General features: G+C 39.3%; 1 protein-coding gene across 5 annotated transcripts in view; it reads right to left on the minus strand.

Moving 5' to 3' along the window:
• robo2 (roundabout, axon guidance receptor, homolog 2 (Drosophila)) overlaps positions 1-24,954 on the minus strand; it is an 833,901-nt gene that overhangs the window by 797,744 nt on the left and 11,203 nt on the right. The gene's annotated exons all lie outside the window — the stretch shown is intronic.

The raw sequence follows: 24,954 nt of genomic DNA on the forward strand, positions 1-24,954 counted from the left end.
TTTCTATTTTGTAGGAATACATACTTTGTATTCCTGCTTTAGGAGCATTTGCATTTAGAGGAGAGGAGTTACACTTCCATGTTTAGATAGCAGTGGTAGCGAAGAAGAAGGCGAGTTTGTTCAAAGAGTCTTCTTCCTTCATTTCACCGCTGCCATTACAATACACTTAATTTCAATCTGGCAGAAAACATTAATTTAGGTAGAAATGTCACAAAATAACAGAATAGCATATTTAAATTTTCCTGAGGGAACTCTCCTGAAGGAATCAATAAAGTACTATCTATCTATCTATCTGTATTGTAAGATGATTTTTTGTTGTTTTGTTGGTTAAACCAGATGTATTTTTGTGAAGCCGCCAACCGGACGTGTGTGATTGGTATGAGCAAAGACTTGACATGTTTTTGACAAAAATGTCCAATAAAAGTGACTTTAGACTTCCTCTCTACTGTCTTTGTTTCTGCTGAGCGCAAATTCCATCTTACTAAAAGCAGTTTGAGTAACAATCTACATTTTAAGTTTTTAAGGCACTTAACTGTAATCCAAACACGGACGTGAAGCTTCTCCTCACTCCAAGCAGCGTTCGCTCCAATGATGTCGTCTCCCGCCGATTGAATGTAAAATTGTCTTGTCCGGAAAACGACTTCCCATGGCTTTGGATCTGAGATTTCCATAAGGTCCCTCTTTCTTTGTGTAGTTCTGCTCGCTATTTCCAAGCCTGTGGCTCAACAGTAACTGGATGCCATTACACATTTCCACAAACTATGGAATGGGCCGAGGGTCAAAAACGTTACTCGCACGTTAAGAACATTATAGTAAATGCGTTATTATTGCGTTAACTCTGACAGAGCCAATATAAACATGAAATAAACATTTCAAAAGTATAACGTCCATTGTGTATTTTACATAAAGCGGTAGTAAATGGATGGATGGACAACAGAAGGTTTAGTTTTAATACATTCACACAATAAACTACAGATTTGTATGCATTTAGAAATCAAACAACATCCACAGCAAACAATGCACACATTGAATGTGACTTATCACAATTAAACCTAAAGTGTAGCATCTACTGGTCAAATGTATCACTACGTGTATTAAACAAAAGCTCTGATCGCCAGAGAGTTACTCGGACAGAAACACTATGACCATGAATACAAACTACATCACAAAGTCAGCAATATCAATACAAAACAAACTAAATATCTTTATGCACAAGTTCTACTTACAAAGATCCGACCAAGTTTTGTGATGAAGCTTACACGTGTGGACATTCATACCTTGTTGTCCAGTTGTTGTAAAGTCTGATTTTCCCAATTTATTTTGAATTAGTTTTAGGGTCGATAGTCACGTTTTTGGTTTGAAGGAATAGTCTTCTTTTACTCACCCCACTGCGACACTGAGACATATACCTCGCTGATGCCCCCTGTGGGGCGGGCGAGAGTACTGCATACATGAGAAACCTTGGTTTGAGTTATTTCATCAAGCCTATTTAGGTAAATATTTTGGCAGGCCAAAGGAATAGCTTTGGTGTGCCGCCAGTTGACTAGGCCTGCCGTAGTTTATAGACTACTGCCATCTAGTGTCTTGGAATTGCAACTGCATGCAAAGTCTACTATACAATACTTGCAAATGAGACTCAGAAGTATAAGAAATCAAGATATAACAAGTAAACCGCACATATTTTGTCTGGTCAGTGTTAAATGTCACATAAAAAAATGAAGTATTAGTAGACAAATGAACACACATCAAAGTACTGAAAATTGGTGTCATTGAGTATTCAGTACAGCATTGATTCCCAGGTAATGGGAATTGGTACTGTATCGATTTGAACGTGAAAGGCACCCATCCCCAGTCACGTGTCTATGTCCTGTACCGAAAATGAACCAACATAACGGGATAAAAGCGTACTGTTGCACATGTATAAATGATTTAATTGAGCTGGCTTGTGCAGGCTGCCTGTGTTATACAACCGGCCTTGAAAGTACAAGGTGTTTTCATCTTCATCATTCACTCTTTGTACAGACACAGAAAAAAAACACCATTTCCATGAACTCAAGTGCATCAAGTGGCAACACAGAGCGAGGTTCATGTTAACAGTGTTCCACTCAAACAGACATTTCTCTAGAAAATATGGCAGAATCAAAAAGATAGAGAAATACAGGTGAAACTAAAAAAAAAAAAAAAAAAGGATATCTGGCCAAAGTTCATTCATGTCAGGAATTCACCTTGAAATGTGAAATTAATATGTGATATTATGGCACAGGGGTAGTACATGTGCCTCACAATACGAAGGTCCTGGGGATAGGTTGATTGGCAACACTAAATTTGCCCTAGTGAATGAATGTGAGTGTGAATGTTGTCTGTCTATCTGTGTTGGCCCGGCGATTAGGTGGCGACTTGTCCAGGGTGTACCCCGTCTTCCACCCGTGTGCAGCTGGGATAGGCTACAGTACCCCCCGCGACGCCATAAGGGACAAGCGGTAGGAAATGGATGGATGGATGGAGCTCACTACATGCAAAGTGAGAAAGGTCAAGCCATTGTTGTTATTGTTTTTCTGACACTTACAAAATAAACAACATGATATCAAAAGAAGGCTTGAAGGATCTTGAGTTGCATGTTTTGAGCCTTTGTCATACTTAATATTAGTTTGACCTTGTAAATGTAATTGCTGGAATAATTGGCCTATGCTGTAGATTATTTCTCAATATAAAGCAGCACGGGGTCATTCATTCATTGTGACTTGTGGTACCAAACTCTTTTAGTTCAGGGTTTATATTCTGAATTGTACTGCATTTTACCGAGAGTTATGAAAGCATGTAAATAAGTTATGCAGCAGCAACTACAATGGCATCCACTAGCTATTATTCTGTATGTGTTCTGAGCAAAGCAGACACAAACACACACACGGGGCGGTATAGCTCGGTTGGTAGAGCGGCCCTACCAGCAACTTGAGGGTTGCAGGTTCGATCCCTGCTTCCGCCATCCTAGTCACTGCTGTTGTGTCCTTGGGCAAGAAGCTTTACCCACCTGCTCCCAGTGCCACCCACACTGGTTTAAATTTAACTTAGATATTGGGGTTCCACTATGTAAAGCGGTTTGAGTCACTTGAGAAAAAGCGCTATATAAATGTAATTCACTTCACTTGACTTCACACACGATACCACAAAACATTTGAGCTCCCAAGAGGGAACTCAAACATTGTAACGCAAAGAAAAAACTAAGAGCATGTTTTTTGTTGATGCCTTCTTTAAAAAGTCACTTACTATGCAAACATGACCTTAAGTGATAACATAAACTCAAAGCTAACTAACATGCTAACTTGAAAACCAGAAACATTAATGTATTTTCCCATTAAGAAATGACATATTCCAATCTAAACCTACATCAACACATTGCTGTCTGAGCAACTAAGCTATTCAATTGTGCACATTGAACCTACAGGCTGTGCTCTCTTAGAACAGAGTGTTCATTTTACACTCAGGAATAGGATATAGAGGTGTTTTTTTACGTTGCGTTTAAGGACCGCTAAACAGAGTAGTACACCACAAGACCTGCGCGCACTTTCATTTAAAAGAAAAAAAAAGTGGTACAGTAAAAACCACCATTGAAACAATAAAAGCTTAGTCATTAACACAGATAAAACAGACTAAAATATTATCATCTAAGCATAAAAAACACAAAACCTGCAAAATAGTGGGTTTTCTAACATCCATCCATCCATTTCCTACCGCTTGTCCCTTTCGGGGTGGTGGGGGGTGGTGGAGCCTATCTCAGCTGCATTCGGGTGGAAGGCGGGGTACATCCTGGACAAGTCGCGACCTCATCACAGGGCCAACACAGAAAGACAGACAACATTCACACTCACATTCACACACTAGGGCCAATTTAGTGTTGCCAATCAACCTATCCCCAGGTGCATGTCTTTGGAGGTGGGAGGAAGCCGGAGTACCCGGAGGGAACCCAAGCAGTCACCAGGAGAACATGCAAATTCCACACAGAAAGATCCGAGCCCAGGATCGAACCCCGGACTTTCGTATTGTGAGTCACACGCACTAACCCCTGTTTCCACCGTGCACAGTATCTATTTATTTCAGTTATTCAAAAAATTTCAGTGTGTGTGTAAGTAATTTTTGAACACATTCAACAATACCACAATAATATTGAGAACCGTGATCATTTTGGTCACAATAACCATGATATATAAATGTTCATATCGTTATAACCTTACAACAAATAACTGTTGACCCATGTGAATTCGGTTAAGCCCTGTACAGTAGTCAACCAAAGGGGTCATATTATGATTTTTTTTCTACATTTAAAACATTTCCTTGTGGTCCACATGGTGGTTTTTTGGTCAACTATTTGCATAATTTCTTTTTACAGACCATCTTCAAACTGTTTTCTGACCAGTCTTATTTACGTGCCTCCACCAGCCATGTTGTAGTTTTTAGCGCTTCCATATGGAGTCTACTGAGTTCAAACTTTACGCTGCTTTGTATTAGAAATGGCAACAGTTTGCATGTACAAGCCAGTCTGCCCCACAACAAGAGTCGAGAGAAAAAGGAACTTATTAACTACAGCTTCGGACTACAATGGCAGACTTGCGCAAAGCTCTTCGGGTAACTCTCCAATAAGATATCCGCTAACGTCACAACGGTGAAAAACGTCACAAATTGGGAAAATACCCAACGGCTTGTTTGGAGGAAGTATGAAGGAAGGCAAGATTGTTCTATAATTATCTCCGCCTTACTTTGATTTTACATTTTCGGAACTTATGCAGATCAACAAAAACTAAAAACAGGAAAGTTGGTTTTGCACAATTGGTCCTCTTTAGAATTAAGAGTTAGAATTAAGTTTAGACTTCCAACAAACCATAAAGGACAGCTAATAAAATCGGTGAAAAGAGCCTTTAAGTTGTAGTACTGCCATGGTGAGCAACAGTCAAAGGAAATCCTGATTGTACTACAGCTTGTGTTAACTATCATTCTGGCCTGTCATAATGGGACATTACTGATAAGGCAGCTGTGATTTTCATCAATCAATCTCAGTAATAAGAGCGGGAAGTTAATCCATTGTTACGCATTATTGGACTGTAAATGAAGGTCTTGGGGGTTAATTAACTAGTGGGCTAAGGACAATGTTAATAATGCAGCCCTAATGCGGCGCAGGTAATAGCACTCTTGAGAACATCCTGTTCAAACACTGCACTTAGTTAGTGTCCTGGTGGGAAAAGAGAAGACTTAGCCTTGATCAGGTAGGCATTGTGATTCTTAATACTCACTTTTCCGGAATCTTGAAATGAAACAAATGGTTCTCCCTCTCAATGAACGATAAAAAATACTATGAACCAATGAGTTTCCTCTTCATTGACCGTGTAGAGGAATCGTTATTAATCTGTAATGAGCAATGCCTGACATGATGATATATGACCAGGAAGTGGTATAACTTTACGTATCATCTCACCCAGTCATGGATCGGCCGGACACGGGACTGATTATTACCAGGAAGTTCTGCAAAGTTTTTAGGTTTTCAGAACAGATTCTATCAGTAGATCAGTCGAGATAAAGAAATGTCTTCTTCTTCTTTGTGTTTTTTTTTTCTTCTTCTTTTCACTCTGCCATGTCTTGGCAGCTTTTACATCCTTCAGATAGAGTAAAAAAAAGTCACACACTAATGCAAAATGTATAGGTGGCCTTTGTAGACCTTAATCTTGGCTTTCTAAATCCCCCGCTTGCTATAAATACTGCACTGACATGACTGAAAGCTTGGAGAAAGAGAGTGCAGGGTGGAAATATATGTGCAATCTTTTTTTTATATATGACTTTAGATGTGAACTCAAATTGTCCTCACCTTTTTATGGAAATGTTTCACTTCTGCACTGAAGTCGTACAATTTAACCAGAATTTAGAAAATATATTTCACTCTCAAGTTGCACAGAATAAAAAAAAAACTTGAAATATCATCCAGTTCAGTGATCATCAAAGGATGACGTTAATTTTACTAAGACAGTGGTACTTTAGCTTACAAGGAGTTTGAGATATAAACGGCGATCAGCTGCTGCTGACGGTCCCTGGCACAAGGCTGAAGCTTAGAGGTGACAGAGCTTTCGCCGCTGCTGCTCCCAAGCTCTGGAACGACCTACCTCTGACTGTTAGACAAGCCTCCTCTCTTCCTGTTTTTAAATCTCTAAAAAACATACTTTTATTCCATGGCTTTTAACACTGAGTGATATCCATCCTGCAATGGCGCCCCATAATACACCTGCTGTGAACCTGTTTTTATGTTTTATTTACTTATTTTTTATCGTGTTCTGTTTGTGTTGTGTTGTGTTTGCTCAGTACTCGTATTATCTGTTAACCTGCCCATTGTACAGCACTTTGGCTACCCCTGTGGTAAATTTTAAATGTGCTTAATAAATAAAGTTGATTTGATTTGATCTGATTTTGGTATGATTTAAGTTACGGGCATAATTTCTGCTTTGTTTGCTTCCATTACCCGCACGCCATCTCCTGTCTTCCCATCTTGGGGTCACAACTACTGCCACGATGCGAGTTTGTAACGGTTACTGTCAATATTTATATCACCTTTGTTTACATTCAATAGCTCTAGCTTGCGGTTAGCAGGTAGCATATCATCCTAGGTAGTGTAGTGTAGCATGTTTAGCTAGTCCATGGCATATACTTGTAAGAAACAGTGTTCATTTTGGTAGCAGTTTTGTATTTAGTTTTAGTCATAGTCCTTTGAGGAATATGTATTTTAGTTTTAGTCATATTTTAGTCATTTAAATTGATTTAGTTTTAGTCGACTAAATTTCTCAACATTTTAGTCGAGTAAAATTACAGTAAATGTTATAGTATAGCAGAGGTGTCAAAGTCAATGAATTATCTATGGCCCCCGGGATGATATTTATTAGTATTAGAACCGGCCCGCAGGCCACAGCCGCCTGCTGCTGTTTTGCCCACACCAATATTCCATCAGTGTTGGCGCTAGGAATTTTCAAAATGGGGTCCCAGGGACCCAATCAAGTCATAAAAATGGGGTCCCGCAGTACATTTTTGGGGTACCACTTTTTTTGTAACCGTTTTGAAAACAAATGATAAATGTATGCATTATCCCGTTATATCTCACATTCTATATTGTGCTTTGGAAAAATATTGTCATAAACATTACTTAATTCATTAAAAAAATTATACAAAAGAAAACATTTTTATGCATGTGTAAATGTATTCAGTTATAAACATTCATTCACTTTCTTATTTCCTTCATGGATCTAAACTTTACCATTGTCGGTATTTGTTTCTATATTTGTATTGTAATATTTTCAGAATGTGTTTGTTCTATTTTTGGCCAAAGTAAGACAAAGAAAACAATCTGAAGTTGTCTTTATTTTTTAGTTGTAATGCCCGCGTGTGCACAGATTTTCCCCCATGCGACCTAAAATGAGTTTGACACCCCTGGTACAAAGGATAACGCATCTTTGAAGTTGTCTTGATACAACTTATTTTAAGGTTATTAAAATTACTGTACTACGTAATAAATCTACGGAGCCCCTAAAGGGACATGGGGGAATTTTATTTTTTATTTTTATTTTTTTAGATATGTATCAACTGTGCTTAACTTAGCATATATAGATGCCTTTCAATAAATCTGAATATGGTCCATCACATCATTTCCGAATCAATTCAGACTATGAAACTTATGAAAGCCTCATAATTTTTTTCAGGTACTTTCCGAACGTGCATTCAAAAGAGTGTATTATGAAGATCGTCCGCCATTTTATTAAGCATTCATTGATTGATTGAGACTTTTATTAGTAGATTTTACAGTACAGTACATATTCCGTACAATTGCCCACTAAATGGTAACACCCGAATAAGATTTTCAACTTGTATGTAGTGGGGGGTCCACGTAAATTAATTCATGGTAAACGAGCTGGATAGAGCTAGGTGCATGGCATGGAACACTTGCTCTAAATGGAGTGTAAAATGAAATTAAGCGCAGTGCGTACACTTGTATTAAAATATTAGTATTTAACAGGAAATAATGGAAATGGAACATAAACATGTATTTGACGCTCAAACCTTAATATTAAGAATGTATCGAGAACTGCTACAATTCTGTGTTACATTATTTACACACAAAGTTATATACGTGAATTTTTGTCATTTGGAGTGCATAACCTCTGGAAATCATATTTTTAATATTATGTTCAATGACTGTCACTAATTTGTGTTCCATCAGTAAAATGTAATGTGTACATTTTATCATGTAGGTCTACCATTTATTTAGACAATTATGACAACAATAAAAATATCCCTGGTCTATAGTTTGCTTAAAAAAAAGAACACTCAACGCCAGTGTACAGTTCATGAAAATGTGTGCATGTTTATGGTCATGTAAAGAAATAAACTAGTTGTATTCTATATCGCAGTGTTTTTCAAGCTTTTCTGAGCCAAGGCACATTTTTTTCACTGAAAAAATTCTGAGGCACACCATCAGCAGAAAACATAAAAAAATTAAATTCAGTAGTCGATATTGACAGTAAAAAGTCGTTTTTGCTATTGTTTGATATAAATTCAAACCATAACCAAGCATGCATCACTATAGTTCTTGTCTCAAAGTAGGTATACTGTCACCACCTGTCACATCACACCGTGACTTATTTGGAGTTTTTTGCTGTTTTCCTGTGTGTAGTGTTTTAGTTCTTGTCTTGCGCTCCTATTTTGGTGGCTTTTCCTCTTTTGTTGGTATTTTCCTGTAGCAGTTTCATATCTTCCTTGAATGCTGCTTGTTTTCGCAATCAAGACTATTTAAGTTGTGCGGACGCAATCCTTCTTTGTGGGGACATTGTTGATTGTCATGTCATGTGGACGCCCTCTGCTCCACACGCTGTAAGTCTTTGCTGTCGTCCAGCATTCTGTTTTTGTTTACTTTGCAGCCAGTTCAGTTTTAGTTTTGCTTCAATGCCTGTTCTTAGCAGCACTCGCCTTTTGTTTATTTTTTGGTTTAAGTGTTAGATACCTTTTTACCTACACGCTCCCGCATATTGTGATCATGACACGACGTGTTCCCGACATCTACAAAGCAATTAGCCACCTGCTGCCACCTACTGATATGGAAGAGTATTACAAGGTTACTCTGCCGAGCTCTAGACAGCACAGACACTCAACAATGGCACATTTGCAGATTATAATTAGTGGTTTGCAAAAAATATTTTTAACCCAATTAAGTGAAATTACATAATCTACCACGGCACACCAGACTGTATCGGTACAGTGATTGAAAAACACAGCTATATTGTGTATAACCAAAACTGAGTGTACATAATAATTGGCGTCTTTTTGGCAACTGTCTCGTATAAATACAGCAACCAGCGTTAGAAACTAATGTATGGCTCACGTGGCTCTATTTTATTGTGTGTTAACTTGAAAAATGAGAAATATGCTCTTTTGGGTTGTTAAATTGTGCAATTAATAGCTGAACAGTGTGGCAAGGACATTATAAAGTGCACTCTTCAGGTATCTTGCTTATTATATGGGCGGCATTATAGTCTACTACAAAAGTAGTTTGTTTTGAAGTAAGTATTTTCGGTACATGTAAGCGACCCTGCTCCTGTTCTACCGTCTTAAATAGTAACAGTAGTTCAGTACAGTATGAGTCATTTTGAAATATTAGCTATGGCCTCCTTACTGTTGCGTAGATGTCCCGATGGTTAGTCTACAGATGGCGCTTCAAATTGGGTTGTAATGTTACCGGAGAAAATGGAGCCACGGGGTTAACAAGTTGTTTTGCTGTCTACCGTAAAGGGGAAGTGCATCAATATGTCTTATTTTGTCTTTATTGCCAGAGTGGGAGACATATTGCATTGACTTCTTGTATTGTGTCTTGTTTTCCGGGTGAAAAATCAAAAAAATGCACATTTTAAAGATGTTAGTTCTGATTGGATACTCTTTGTGCTCATCTCTGTCACTCTTTTCGTCTCGTTTTTATTCGTTGACTAAATTGTCAATTTTGTCATTGTTTTGTCAACATGATTTTGTTTTCATTTGTTATAATCCTAATTTCGTCAAGGGGAATCAGGTTGTTGACGATAACAAAGATGAACATTTTTAGTCAACAAAATTAATTATTTAACATTTCGAATGCTTTTTTTTTTTTTTAAATGTCTCTCATAATGAATGTATAGGCAAAATTCCAATAAAAGTGCCGTTCTTCTTTAAGATATCTTAATGCTTTTGGTTGTAATTTTTATTCAAGTGCAAACTTTTGCTAACAGACAAAGTATATTTTATTGGTATTATTTGTTTGGTTTTTTTTGGAGATTTTAAAGTTTCCAATGTCAAAATACACGGAAAATACATTTGAAAGGACATGCATTGCTATTATTATTATGTATTATCATTACATCAACGGTTAATTTGGTCTCATAAAAATAATGGCTATAATATAGTTTATCAGCAATTATTTTGGGTCGTTTTTGAATAAGGATAAAGTGACAAAGGAATGGAGAAGTCTCTAGACTCTTGAAAAATTCTCAACAAAGTATATTGTACAATAAGCAACAACAATTGAAAAATAGAGCAAAACGATATTACAGTATGTAGGAAACATATATGTAAATACTAATTATTTATAACACAGATTTGTTTTAGATGTTGTACTTTTTTATTTGCTTTTTTGGCAAACTATATAATGACGTCATATTGACCACGCCCCCACTGAAACCCTGTACATGTTAAACTTGCGGTGTTTTGGTGGGGCCAAGAACGGATTAAATTGATGTCAATTCATTTCAATTGTAGATACAATGGGCCAAGGAACCAATTGAGCTTGTAAGTTGGGGTAATACTGTATTCCTTGAAGAAGCCGATGCACAATAATCACAGTCTGGTACGTTCCTCGGTTTTAAGGTAACGATTAAGTTCACTTTAGGTACGGTAAAGCAACAAAATGCATATCAAAAACAGGTAAGTTTTAATGAATAGTGTCTTAGCTACTTGTTTACGTACAGTAAATCCCCAGACACAGGACAGAAGAGGGTTTTCAAGGTCTCTAGCCTAAGGCTATGTCTACACTAAGCCGGATAACCCCTTAAACTAATAATTATTTAGCCTAAGCCCCGTTTCAGCCACACTAAACTAAGGTTTAAGGTTCCCCTCCTCGGACAAATTTTTACACGGGTAAGTGCGCCGTGTATTTCTTGAATCTCCGGCTCTTAGCTTTGTATGGACTCATTGATCGTTTACAAACTGAGTTTGGAGAGGAAGTGACGTCAGAAAGAACGCGCCACAGCCAGCTTCATAATAAAACGGTTTCGTAACTAGGAGCTAACCACTGGAAATATGAAGGCGAGTTATCCAGACATGCCCGTGTTTCTCCTTCCGTCTGTACAGACGTTCGTGGAAATCACACATGAATACCTTAAGAGAAAGCGATTGCAGCTATTTGGAATACTACACTTCTCAGACGGCAAGAGAACTTTCCAATGTCCAGGTCAGCTGTGATTCTACTTACCGAAACACTTTGTCCATTTGTCGAAAGAGAGCCAACGAGAATGCGAGTTCCTGTGGATGTGATAAAAAAGGTAGCGTGTGCTTTGTATTACCTGGCCATCGAGGGAAGACTATGGAAAACGGCGAATGCTTTTGGACTGGCAAAGCAGACTGTATCAGTTATTGTCCGCCATGTATGTCGCGGACTCAACGTCTAGGTCCAGAGTATATAAAGTCACCAAAACGAATGGACAATGATGCTGAAGGCAAAAGAGTGAGGAGTGTCCTGACCAGATATCTAGATCCCTAGATTGATTGTTGTCAAATGTTCCTTGTCACATTGTTTACTTTCGTGTCCAATAAAGATTTGATTAATTTATGATGTCTCAGGTGTGATTCACTACAATAGGGCCCCACAGCACACTGGATTCCAGTTAATTGAAATACCACAACACTGGATATTGTTCAGATAAGTTACATTTAAGAACTTGCACACAAAGCAACACTGGAGGTGACTATGACGTGCGCATTTTCCGCCTATGCGTACTAGGTCGCGTTGCGCCGGCTGACGGAGGGGTGGAGGGGGTCTTAAACGACCATTGTGTGTGTGTGGACAAGGATAAGGTTAGGTGGGATTTACCCTGGATAACCTTAGCCGACTTAGTGTAAACAGGACCTAAAGCTAGGCTGCACTGTATTTGTTTACAGAGTAGACGTGTGACCATGCACATCTCTCAAAGCCACTTACTTAATGTGTATACCGTGTGGGAACTTGTTACACCTCGCTTATGCACTGAAAAATCTGATTACTAATACATGTAAGTGCAAACAGGATGCCAGGTCCCACGATAGGTGGGGACTGTACCTGCATGTTTGTGCATTGGTGCATTGTTAAAGGCACACTCCTGTTCCGGTGCAGGTGTCCCGGCTCTGCGCTGGCACAGGAAGTTGTTGCCTGACACGCCGTATTGGACGAGACAGTAACATGGAACATTTAGAGGAGGATGAAGAGGCCCGGCTTGCCAGCTGTGATAATGATGTATAATTTAATTGAAGGCTACGCTTTCTATCCTCTGTAGGACTCAAACTGCTCCTCAATGCATTATTCAGGCTAATGGTGACCCTGAAATAGCAAAAAAAAAAAGCTTCTTATCTCTTTAATGTTTCATTGGAAGGAGCAAAGAGAGGTGAGGTGCGAGAAGGTTGGGTCACAGAGAAGCTTACTTTTTTTCTGAATTACCCATTCTGACCACAACTACGTCATCATCCCGGCAACAGTGGAAAATCGGGCGGTGACGCCGAAACGCTCTGTGACATTCGTGAGGAGATAATAAGGATTTAGTCGAATTTACACACATGGCTCCCAGCTTAAAGGCATTCCTGTGTGCACACGTTTAAAAATACTCACATCTAAATTTTTTAGGTCCAAACTTGTACCGCGTCACTATCATCATCTCCGGGCGAAACGCATGTGAGGCGAAAATATAGAGCAGAGTCAGGCATCCATGCATAAGCAATTCCATAAAGACGGTATTCACGTGTGACAGAGCGCAGCCTCGGTTTCGCCGAGTCAACGACTTAGGGGTTGGCGGGTGGTAAAAACCGCTCCATCGCCGGGGGTTGTCATATTTGCAGAGCGGCGTCTCCCACGTGGAATGGTGCTAAAGTGATATTTCCTCTGCAATTAGTCATCAGCTTCGTTAGATGACGCGTGGCTGGAATGTGGCAACTAAGTGATGGGATGTGGATTGGTTATTTTACATCTTGAGTCTGTTATAGCGCGCAATAAAATAGGTTATTGAAATTGATCATATTCACACAGTACATGCATCCGTTAGGAGCAGTTTTAATTAATAATCACAGGTTCAAATGGAACTTAAGCACTACTTTAGAATGACACCATGAAGGGAGTGTACGCTAAAACCACAGAATTGGACCAGAATCAACATGTCCTTTTAATATTGTGGAGCGATTGGATGCTGAATTATTAACTGTGCTTTGGAATAAAAATATAGGTATGTAAATCTATTTCTGGCTGTGTTCATTAGAGAGGGTTTTGAAAGGTCTGTGGTGTAGAAGTTATATAACAAGCATCAACGGCAACAATACATCTGACATCACATGATCAATTATTCATTTTAGCAGCAGAAGCATGAATGCCAATTGTGACGATCACAAGCAATATATTTCATGGTAGCCAAATGTATCTCAATCATACATTTATTTGTGTATTATACATTTGGCACTTTTTACTTCTGTATTTGTTTATTGATTTAAACTTGACCTTATTCATTTTAGCTACTATATCCTTCCTGTACTTACTTTTATTGAACTTAATTTGTATTTCTTATTTTTAAATTTTTCTTTTATTTCATCCAGCGATCTACCATTCATCCACTTATCTATCCATTTGTCTACCTACCCAACGTCCATCTACACTATAATGCCAAAAGTATTTGGCCACCCATTCAAATGATCAGAATCAGGTGTCCTAATCACTTGGGAATTCAGTGATTTCCAGCGTGGAACTGTCATAGGATGCAACCTATGCAACAACTCCAGCCGTGAAAGTTACTCGCTCCTAAATATTCCAAAGTCAACTGTCGGCTTTATTGTAAGAACATGGAAGAGTATCGCCGACTTTCTGCACAGTCAGTTGTTACAGAGCTCCAAACTTCATGTGACATTCCAATTAGCTCACGTGCAGTATGCAGAGAGCTTCATGGAATGGGTTTCCATGGCCAAGCAGCTGCATCTAAACCATACATCACCAAGTCCAATGCAAAGCGTGGGATGCAGTGGTGTAAAGCACGTCGCCACTGGACTCTAGAGTGAAAGGAACTTTGAATGCTCCAGGATACCAAAACATTTTGGACAATTCCATGCTCCCAACCTTGTGGGAACAGTTTGGAGCGAGCCCCTTCCTCTTCCAACATGACTGTGCACCAGTGCACAAAGCGAGCTCCATAAAGACATGGATAACAGAGTCTGGTGTGGATGAACTTGACTGGCCTGCACAGAGTCCTGGCCTGAACCCGGTAGAACACCTTTGGTATGAATTAGAACGGAGACTGAGAGCCAGGCCTTCTCGACCAACATCAGTGTGTGACCTCACCAATGCGCTTTTGGAAGAATGGTCGAAAATTCCTATAAACACACTCCGCAACCTTGTGGACAGCCTTCCCAGAAGAATTGAAGCTGTAATAGCTGCAAAAAGTGGACCCACATAATATTGAACCCTATGGGTTAGGAATGGGATGACACTTCAAGTTCATATGTGAGTCAAGGCAAGTGGCCATATACTTTTGGCAATATAGTGTATCTTGACATCCATCATCCACCTATCTACCTACTCATCCATCCATCCATCATTCATCTACATACCTACTCTATCAATCTATTTATCTATCTGATGCATCATCCATTTTGCTGCTACTTGATCTTAGCGCCCTGCTTTCGATACCGTCAATCATAACATTTTATTAGAACGTATCAAAACCCTTTTTGGTATGTCAGACTTAGCCTTTTCTTGGTTTAAATCCTCCCATGACAACGTTTTCCTCAGAGTATGTTAAGGTTACGTGCAAAGTTCCACAGGGTTCGATTCTTGGTCCTGCACTTTTCAGCATCTATATGCTGCCGCTAGGTGACATCATACGCAAATACGGTGTTAGTTTTTACTGTTATACAGATGACACCCAACTCTACATGCCCCTAAAGCTGACCAACACGGCAGATTGTAGTCACCTGGAGGCGTGTCTTAATGAAATTAAACAATGGATGTTCAGCAACTTTTTGCATCTTAACGCTAAGAAAACTGAAATGCTGATTATCCGTCCTGCTAGTTAATAAAACCGCCTTAACATTTGACAACAAAACAATTATACAAAGCGACTCGGTAAAGAATCTCTGTATTATCTCCGACCCAACTCTCTCACTTGAGTCACGCATTAAAGGCCTACTGAAATGAAATTGGCTTATTTAAACGGGGAATGCAGATCCATTCTATGTGTCATACTTGATCATTTCGTGATATTGCCATATTTTTGCTGAAAGGATTTAGTAGAGAACATCGACGATAAAGTTCACAACTTTTGGTCGCTGATAAAAAAGCCTTGCCTGTACCGGAAGTAGCGTGACGTCACAGGTTGTGGAGCTCCTCACATCTGCACATTGTTTACAATCATTCCCACCAGCAGCGAGAGCGATTCGGACCGAGAAAGCGACGATTACCCCATTAATTTGAGCGAGGATGAAAGATTTGTGGATGAGGAAAGTGAGAGTGAAGGATTAGAGGGCAGTGGAAGCGATTCAGGGAAGATGCTGTGAGAGGCGGGTGGGACCTAATATTCAGCTGGGAATGACTAAAACAGTAAATAAACACAAGACATATATATACTCTATTAGCCACAACACAACCATGCTTATATTTAATATGCCACAAATTAATCCCGCATAACACACACCTTCCCCCTCCCGTCCATATAACCCACCAATACAACTCAAACACCCGCACAGCACACTCAACCCCACAGCCCAAAGTACCGTTCACCTCCGTAAAGTTCATACAGCACATATATTTCCCCAAAGTTACATATGTGACATGCACATAGCGGCATGCACGTACGGGCAAGCGATCAAATGTTTGGAAGCCAAAACTGTAGTCACTGTAGCGCGTCTGCTATCCAACTCAAAGTCCTCCTGGTTGTGTTGCTGCAGCCAGCCGATAATACACCGATCCCACCTACAGCTTTCTTCTTTGCTGTCTTCATTGTCCATTAAACAATGTCCAGAATACTGTGGAATTTTGCGATGAAAACAGACGACTTAATAGCTGGCCACTATGGTGTCCCAATACTTCCGCACAATCCGTGACGCCACGCGCAAACGTCATCATACCGAGACGTTTTCAGCAGAATATTTCGCGGGAAATTTAAAATTGCACTTTACTAATCTAACCCGGCCGTATTGGCATGTGTTGCAATGTTAAGATTTCATCATTGATATATAAACTATCAGACTGCGTGGTCGGTAGTAGTGGGTTTCAGTAGGCCTTTAAGAGTGTTACTAAAACAGCCTTCTTTCTTCTCCGCAATATCGCTAAAATGTGTTCCATTTTGTCCACCACCGACACGGAGATCATTATTCTGCGGTCTCTTCCAGGGTTTCACGTTGTTCCTATCGGGTTGAAGTCTGAGCAAGCATACATAGACCTTGGATTCACCTTGATACAGCTGGTAATGAGGATATATAATATATTTAAGTAGAATAAGCAAATACTTATCAGCAACAAATAAATAAATATTATCTAAAAATTATTAAATTCAGGGGCGGCGTGAAAAAAATGTCTGACTCCTAGCGGGGGCATGACAGGAAATGATTGAAAACTACCGATTCAGGCAAACATGGCGACTCAGACGTTATAATTTATAATCATTCCCTTCGTCCTTGAATACGTGGTAATAGCAGCTCGCCAATGCTCCGACGTCTACTGCACGACAAACCAATCCTGTTACCGCCGTATACTGTATGTAATGGCGCCCACTCTTTCCAGCCGGTACACACATGACATGTATTTTTCAAAAGGGTGTAGGCGTACAACATTGAGGCGAGTGAGAAGCTGTGCGGCGACACTCACAGGTAGGAAAATCTTTCTCGCCTTTTTCCCCGCACATTACGAGACAGAAGTGTTAGTATTCATCAACCTGTAATTATGCTTTTTGGTTTTTTTTTTGTTTTGTTTTAAAGCACACAAATGTGTTCACGTGTCAGTTGTCAGGAGTGGAAACAAACAGCAGTCAGAGTGTGTCAGCAAAGCGTCACAGGAGTGTGAGTGATTTTAGCCCGGCATCCACAACAGCCCTCAATGTGCCACCTACCCCCGAGACAACAGTCAAAACAAATTAATTAAAACTAAAGACAGTCATTTCATTTTTCTGTCAGGCTGCTGCCCTCATTAGTTTTGGTAGAGCATTTCAACCCCTGTGGCCAGCTCCGCTGCACTGCTACGCCCTGGACCCAACTGGAATGATGTGCATCGGGACTGCGAGGTGGGGGATTGTGTATATTCAAACAAGATGATAGAACCTGAAAACTTTCTAAGGTCCTTCACTGGGGGTGTAACGATTCCTTTTAACAACTTTTCGATATTTGTTGTTGCCAAAGTCATTTTTTTTCGAACGATACGTATTAGAGATGTCCGATAATATCGGCCTGCCGATATCATCGGCCGATAAATGCTTTAAAATGTAATATCGGAAATTATCGGTATCGGTTTCCAAAAAGTAAAATTAATGACTTTTTAAAACACCGCTGTACGGAGCGGTACATATCCGGTAAAACACGGACGTAGGGCACACTTGCCAACCCTCCCGATTTTCCTGGGAGACTCCCGAATTTCAGCGCCCCTCCCGAAAATCTCCCGGGGCAACCTTTCTCCCGAATTTCTCCCGATTTCCACCCGGACAACAATATTGCCTTTAGCATCCTCTACAACAGGGGTGCCCACACTTTTTTCTGCAGGCGAGCTACTTTTTAATTGACTAAGTCGAGGGGATCTACCTCATTCATATGTATAATGTATATGTATTTATTTATGAAAGAGACATTTTTGTTAACAAGTTAAAGGCCTACTGAAATGAATTTTTTTTTATTTAAACGGGGATAACAGATCTATTCTATGTGTCATACTTGATCATTTCGCGATATTGCCATATTTTTGCTGAAAGGATTTAGTATAGAACAACGACGATAAAGATTGCAACTTTTGGTATCTGATAAAAAAAAGGCTTGCCCCTACCGGAAGTAGCGTGACGTAGTCAGTTGAACATATACGCAAAGTTCCCTATTGTTTACAATGATGGCCGCATGAAGTGAGAGAGATTCGGACTGAGAAAGCGACAATTTCCCCATTAATTTGAGCGAGGATGAAAGATTTGTGGATGAGTAAAGTGCAAGTGAAGGACTAGTGGGGAGTTGAAGCTATTCAGATAGGGAAGATGCTGTGAGAGCCGGGGGTGACCTGATATTCAGCTGGGAATGACTACAACAGTAAATAAACACAAGACATATATATACTCTATTAGCCACAACACAACCAGGCTTATATTTAATATGCCACAAATTAATCCTGCATAAAAACACCTGCGTGTTTGTTACGCTAGCTCCTAGCTCCTCTGCTAGCTCCTAGCTCCATAGAACACGCCAATACAATTCAAACACCTGATCAACACACACAATCACTCAGCCCAAAAGACCGTTCACCTAACCCAAGGTTCATAAAGCTTATATATTTTTAAAAAGTTACGTACGTGACGCGCACATACGGTCAAGTTATCGAATGTTTAGCAGCCAAGGCTGCATACTCACGGTACCTGATATTCAGCTGGGAATGACTACAACAGTAAATAAACACAAGACATATATATACTCTATTAGCCACAACACAACCAGGCTTATATTTAATATGCCACAAATTAATCCTGCATAAAAACACCTGCGTGTTTGTTATGCTAGCTCCTAGCTCCTATGCTAGCTCCTAGCTCCATAGAACATGCCAATACAATTCAAACACCTGATCAACACACACAATCACTCAGCCCAAAAGACCGTTCACCTAACCCAAGGTTCATAAAGCTTATATATTTTAAAAAAGTTACGTACATACGCAAAAAAAAGTTGCGCACATACGGTCAAGCGATCAAATGTTTAGAAGCCAAAGCTGCATACTCACAGTAGCACGTCTGCGTCTTTGTCATCCAAATCAAAGTAATCCTGGTAAGAGTCTGTGTTGTCCCAGTTCTCTACAGGCGTCTGTGTATCGAAGTCAAAAGTCCTCCTGGTTAGAGTCTCTGTTATCAGAGTTCTTCCATCTTGACTGCATCTTTCGGGAATGTAAACAAAGAAGCGCCGGCTGTGTACTGTTGTGGCTGACTACGTTCGAAAAATACGTCCATTTCGCACCGACAACTTTCTTCTTTGCTTGCTCAGCTTCCTTCTCCATAATGCAATGAACATGATTGCAACAGATTCACGAACACAGATGTCCAGAATACTGTGGAATTATGAAATGAAAACAGAGCTTTTTCGTATTGGCTTCAATGTGGAAGGCATACCCGTGTTCGCCGGGCTACGCCACGCGCATACGGCATCCTCAGAGGCGTTTCGAACCGGAAGTTTAGCGGCAAATTTAAAATGTCACTTTATAAGTTAACCCGGCCGTATTGGCATGTGTTATAATGTTAAGATTTCATCATTGATATATAAACTATCAGACTGCGTGGTCGGTAGTAGTGGGTTTCAGTAGGCCTTTAAAGGTGTTTAATGATACTACAAGCATGTTTAACACATATAGATTTTTTTCTTTCATGAAGACTATTGGTGCTGAATTTCCCCCAGGGATCAATAAAGTACTTTCTATTCTATTCTAAGACAAGAATATAAGTTGGTGGATTACCTGATTCTTGGAATCAGACAGTAGTGCTGATAACGTCCGCATTTTGAAAGAGAAAAAAAAACAGACATCCTTTCTGTCCAATACCACATGAAAGTGGTTGGTTTTTGGCATCGTATTTGTCCAGCTTCCATATTCCTTTTTATGCACTTTACAATAAATACATTAGCGGCTTGTTTTGTAAGCGCAGGCAGGATGATCCAGCGCTTTTATTGTGAAGATAGGAACTATGGAGTCGGTCTTTAGAGTTTTGACGGCATGTACGGCGCGAGAGTCTGTTGAAATAAAAAGTGTTTCTCGCCTTCCTGTCGGTCATGTTTTCTTAATAATGATCTGGCAGCAGCCAGCGTCATCTCACAAGACCCCCGGGTGCCGTGAATGTCAATCAAGTGACGAAAGTGACGTCTTGGCGAGGATTGATGATCGCTAATTTTTAGGTCTATTTTTTTAATGCCTGGCTGGCGATCGACTGACACACCCTCCGCAATCGACTGGTAGCTCGCGATCGACGTAATGGGCAACCCTGCTCTACAACATATCGTCACGTCAGCTTTTCCTCCTTACAAACAGCGTGCCGGCCCAGTCACATAATACGTGCGGCTTTTACACACACACAAGTGAATGCAAGGCATAGTTGATCAACAGCCATACAGGTCACACTGAGGGTAGCCGTATAAACAACTTTAACACTTACAAATATGCACCACACTGTGAACCCACACCAAACAAGAATGACAAACACATTTCGGGAGAACATCCGCACCGTAACACAACAGAGCAAATACCCAGAACCCCTTGCAGCACTAACTCTTCCAGGACGCTACAATATACACCCCCCGCTACCACCAACCCCCCCCCCCCCAACTCCGCCGCCCCCCCCGGTTGATATCGGAATCGGTAATTAAGAGTTGGACAATATCGGAATATCGGATATCGGCAAAAAAGCCATTATCGGACATCTCTAACATGTATGTATTATTCTAGTTGATCTTTTTGAACTGTATTACAAAAAAGATCAATTAGAATAATGCATAATGTTGGATATAGAGAACATACTAACCCTTTATTTATTAAATCACAATTATTGAAATTCAACAATTTGGCGCTTTTGCAAACAGCTAAAATGATGTACAAAGCAAACTATAACCTGCTACCCAAGAATGTACAATTCTTCTCAACAAAAGAGGAGAAATATAACCTAAAGGGAAATCTAATTTAAAACATTTGTATGCTCGTACAACATTTAAAACCTTTATCATATCTGCATGTGGAATTAAGTTATGGAATGGATTAACCAAAGAAATCAAACAAAGCACCAATATGATTCAGTTTAAGAGACTGTTCAAACTACAAGTGTTCACAAAGTACACAGAACAAGAATTAGGATGAACATCTTGAACCTTTTTTTTTTTCCATTGAGACAAAGAGTATTTATGTATTTAATATTTGTTTGCTTACTATGGTATATTATTTATTTATTATTTATTTGTTCACTGTTCTGTTACAGAGAACAAGGAAATTGGATACAATGGCTGTAGTATGAAAAGGGGTAGGATTAAATAAACTCTGCTTCTTCCTACTCCTTTTCAAACGTGCTGTAATGAAACAACTGGAATTGTGTGATGCATTACATTGTATCGTATGCATGTTCCAAATAAACTGAAACTGAACTGAATGATCCGAAAAAATTCAGTGAGTTGGAATTGATTCATGAACTTTTTAGCAAAAAAAAAAAAAATCTGTGAAATGAATAGTGGATACTGGACACTGCACACCAAATCAAATTGTTTTGCCTTAAAGCAGACCTGGGCAAAATATGGCCCGCCGGACGTTCTACATAATTTTTTTAGACTTTTAACATCAAAACTGTCGCCGCCATTATGATGTGCAGTGCTGTTTTTAAATTATCGTATGTCTTGAACTATAGAAAGTATTTCAACGGTCGAAATCTGCGCTTTTGGGTGTTATACGAGTTATTAGTTTACAGTAATCTACGTCACAGCAGCTCAGACAAGGAACAAACCAGAATGGGCGGGGTTTGTTTTCAGAGCAGCCAGCCCGAAACGCGTGTGTCAGAAACAGATGCGGAAGCAGATTCGTACGTGATAATATATCATATTGTAGGTGTTTATTACACTTTGCGTTCATATGTTACTGTTTTTTACACTTTTGTTGTGTTTTGCTTGGTCTGAGAAGGTAAAGAGGAGTGACCTTCATATGTTGTTAATATTCAGTGTTTTATTGTTCATAGTTAATATTGTAAATCCCACTTTCTTTATTTTAATGTACATTTTGGGTGTCCCATTCAGTAAAAAAACTGTAAAATTTGATTCTGTTTTTTTGAGGTGGTCTGTCATACCTTTTTTTAGAACTCTATCGGACATTGTGACTTTTATTATTAGTGTCCCTGAAAAAAAGGGACCCAAAAACACATACTGTACAGCAGATTTTTACAACTAAATGTGTACATATAATTTACACACACATACACCTTGGCCCCCCAGACACATTTTTTTTCTCTCGATGTGACCCCTAATCAGAATATTTGCCCAGCTCTGCCTTAAAGTGACACAGATCTGATTTTTTTTTTGCCTTCATGTCTAAAAACAATGTGACCTGAATGCGACCCGTATTTGACTTTTGCATCAGCTTTGGGCGAGCTACATCATTCGTGGGCGCAGAGAAAAGTGCAGCCCGCCAGCAGAAGTAGATACTTCATCACAACATCCGGTTTCGGTGAGTAGAGTATATTTTTGACGTCTAAATTTTTCCGTGCATCACTAGTCAATAGTGCACAAAAAATAGGCTACATGTAATATATAAATATATATATTGATTCTGAAGAAATAGTGATTGTTGAAGGACCGGAATTGACGCTGTGGCGCATTTGCTAACATGTGAATTGAAAAATAAAGAAAACGTAGATCCACGCTGATGTCTGTCTCTCCTCTACACCCATGCATAAATATTACTTTAACTTTTTTCCACATAAAAAAACATTTTTTTAAGGTGTAGCGAGCATTCGTATGGTGGTAACTTTTAGTTTAATTTGTAGTGGTAGTAGCGACTTCCTTGTTCATTTACGGAATCCAGTCAACTTCCTTTGTTTTCAAAATCCGAATTGGGCCACTTTTGCACTGCAGGCCAAAGTGGTCCAAATTCCATCCATCCATCCATCCATTTTCTACCGCTTACTCCCTTCGGGGTCGCGGGGGACGCTGGAGCCTATCTCAGCTACAATCGGGCGGAAGGCGGGGTACACCCTGGACAAGTCCAAATTTGACATTTTCAAAATCAGATTTTTTTCCAGCTGACTGTTTACCCTGCAAGTAAAATGTGATCTTCATCAGACTCCAGTGTAAACGTGCATGGGGCCCAATGTGGCCCCAACGTGGCCTCGACGTCACTTGCAGTTCGATAAAGGGAAAACAAAAGAAGTTGGCCGGATTCCGTAAATGAACAAGGAAGTCGCTACTACTACTACAAAATAAAATAAAGTCACCGCACCTTAAAAAGGAATGTTTTTTTATGTGAAAATAATTACAGTAATATAATGTATGAATGGATATATATATACAGTGTAATATATTTGGGAGGGTTCTAATCGTTTATGGCTGTTAAGTAAAAGAAACACGCGGATATCAGCGTGGATCTACATTAGCTTTATTTTTCAACTCACGTAAACAACATACGCAATGTACGTGTAAGCAAATACGTCACTGAGTCAAATCCGGTCCTTCAAAAATTGCTATTTCTTCGAAATCAATATATATATATATTTTATATATATTACATATAACCTATTATTTGCACACTATTGACAAGTGATGCACCGAAAATTCGGCCATTGAAAAAAGACTTTGCTCACCGAAACCGGATGTTGTGATGAAATATGTACTTCTGCTGGCGGGGTGCATGTTTCCCCGCGCCCACGGATGACGTAGCTCGCCCAAAGGTGACGAAAAAGTCACACACGGGTCGCATTGCGTTTAGATTGAAATCACATTTGAAAAAAATCTGATTCCAATCGGATTTGGACCTCCAGATGTTGCCTGAATCTGATGCGAAAAGATCAGAATTGAAGCACTTTGGAGCTTTTAGACTGGCGGAAAAAAATGTAATCTGTGACACTGTAGGCCAAACAAAATCAGATTTGGTGTGTAGTGTAAACAGTGCGCTGTATTCCTGTTATTTCCTGTAAAGGAATGGATACAAACAAGCAAGGAAACAACAATTAATGGCCAATGCATTCAAATCTTATTTGAATAAAGTTCAACCAACACCTTAGGTTGAATTAACAAGAGGAAACCTTTTTAATAAAAGTACTGTAACTAAGCTTGCTGCTTTAAATTTGGAGCAATTGAACCTAAACAGTTCATGTGTATATCTGTGGTTCTGCGCAACGTTACTTAAATCCTTCGGATTTGTGGATGGCTTTAAATATACACTGCTCGTAAAGGATGCATGCCAACTATAAAATCCCGGGTACTAGTCCAAACTTAGTTCTATTCAGAACACTCAAACCCTATATTTATTGAATCAAAAATAATGAAGTCACTTGGTGCATTTGCAAACAGCGAAAAATGATGTACAAAGCAAACTGTAACCTGCTACCCTACGGTAAAATGTACAACATAGGAGAAATAGAACGTTAGAGGAAAAGCTCATTGAAAACATTTGTATGCATGTTCAACACTTAAAACATTTAGCATATCTGTATGTGGAATTCAATTATGGAATGGATTAAGTGTGAAAGTCAAAGAAAGTGCTAATATGATTCAGTTTAAGAAACTGTTTAAACTACAAGTGTTTACAAATTACAGAGAATAAGAATCCTGATAAACATCTTGAACCTTTTTTTAAGAATCAGATAATCTCATTCATCTCCGAAGTGAACCATAAATTACTTAACTATTTAATTATGAGAACTTTAAAATATTGTGAATATTTTTATACATCTAATATTATTAATATATTTTACTTATAACCTAGGTGAAAGAGTCAAGGCT

This window comes from Entelurus aequoreus, linkage group LG10 (genome assembly GCF_033978785.1).
Source record: "Entelurus aequoreus isolate RoL-2023_Sb linkage group LG10, RoL_Eaeq_v1.1, whole genome shotgun sequence".
NCBI lineage: Eukaryota > Metazoa > Chordata > Actinopteri > Syngnathiformes > Syngnathidae > Entelurus > Entelurus aequoreus.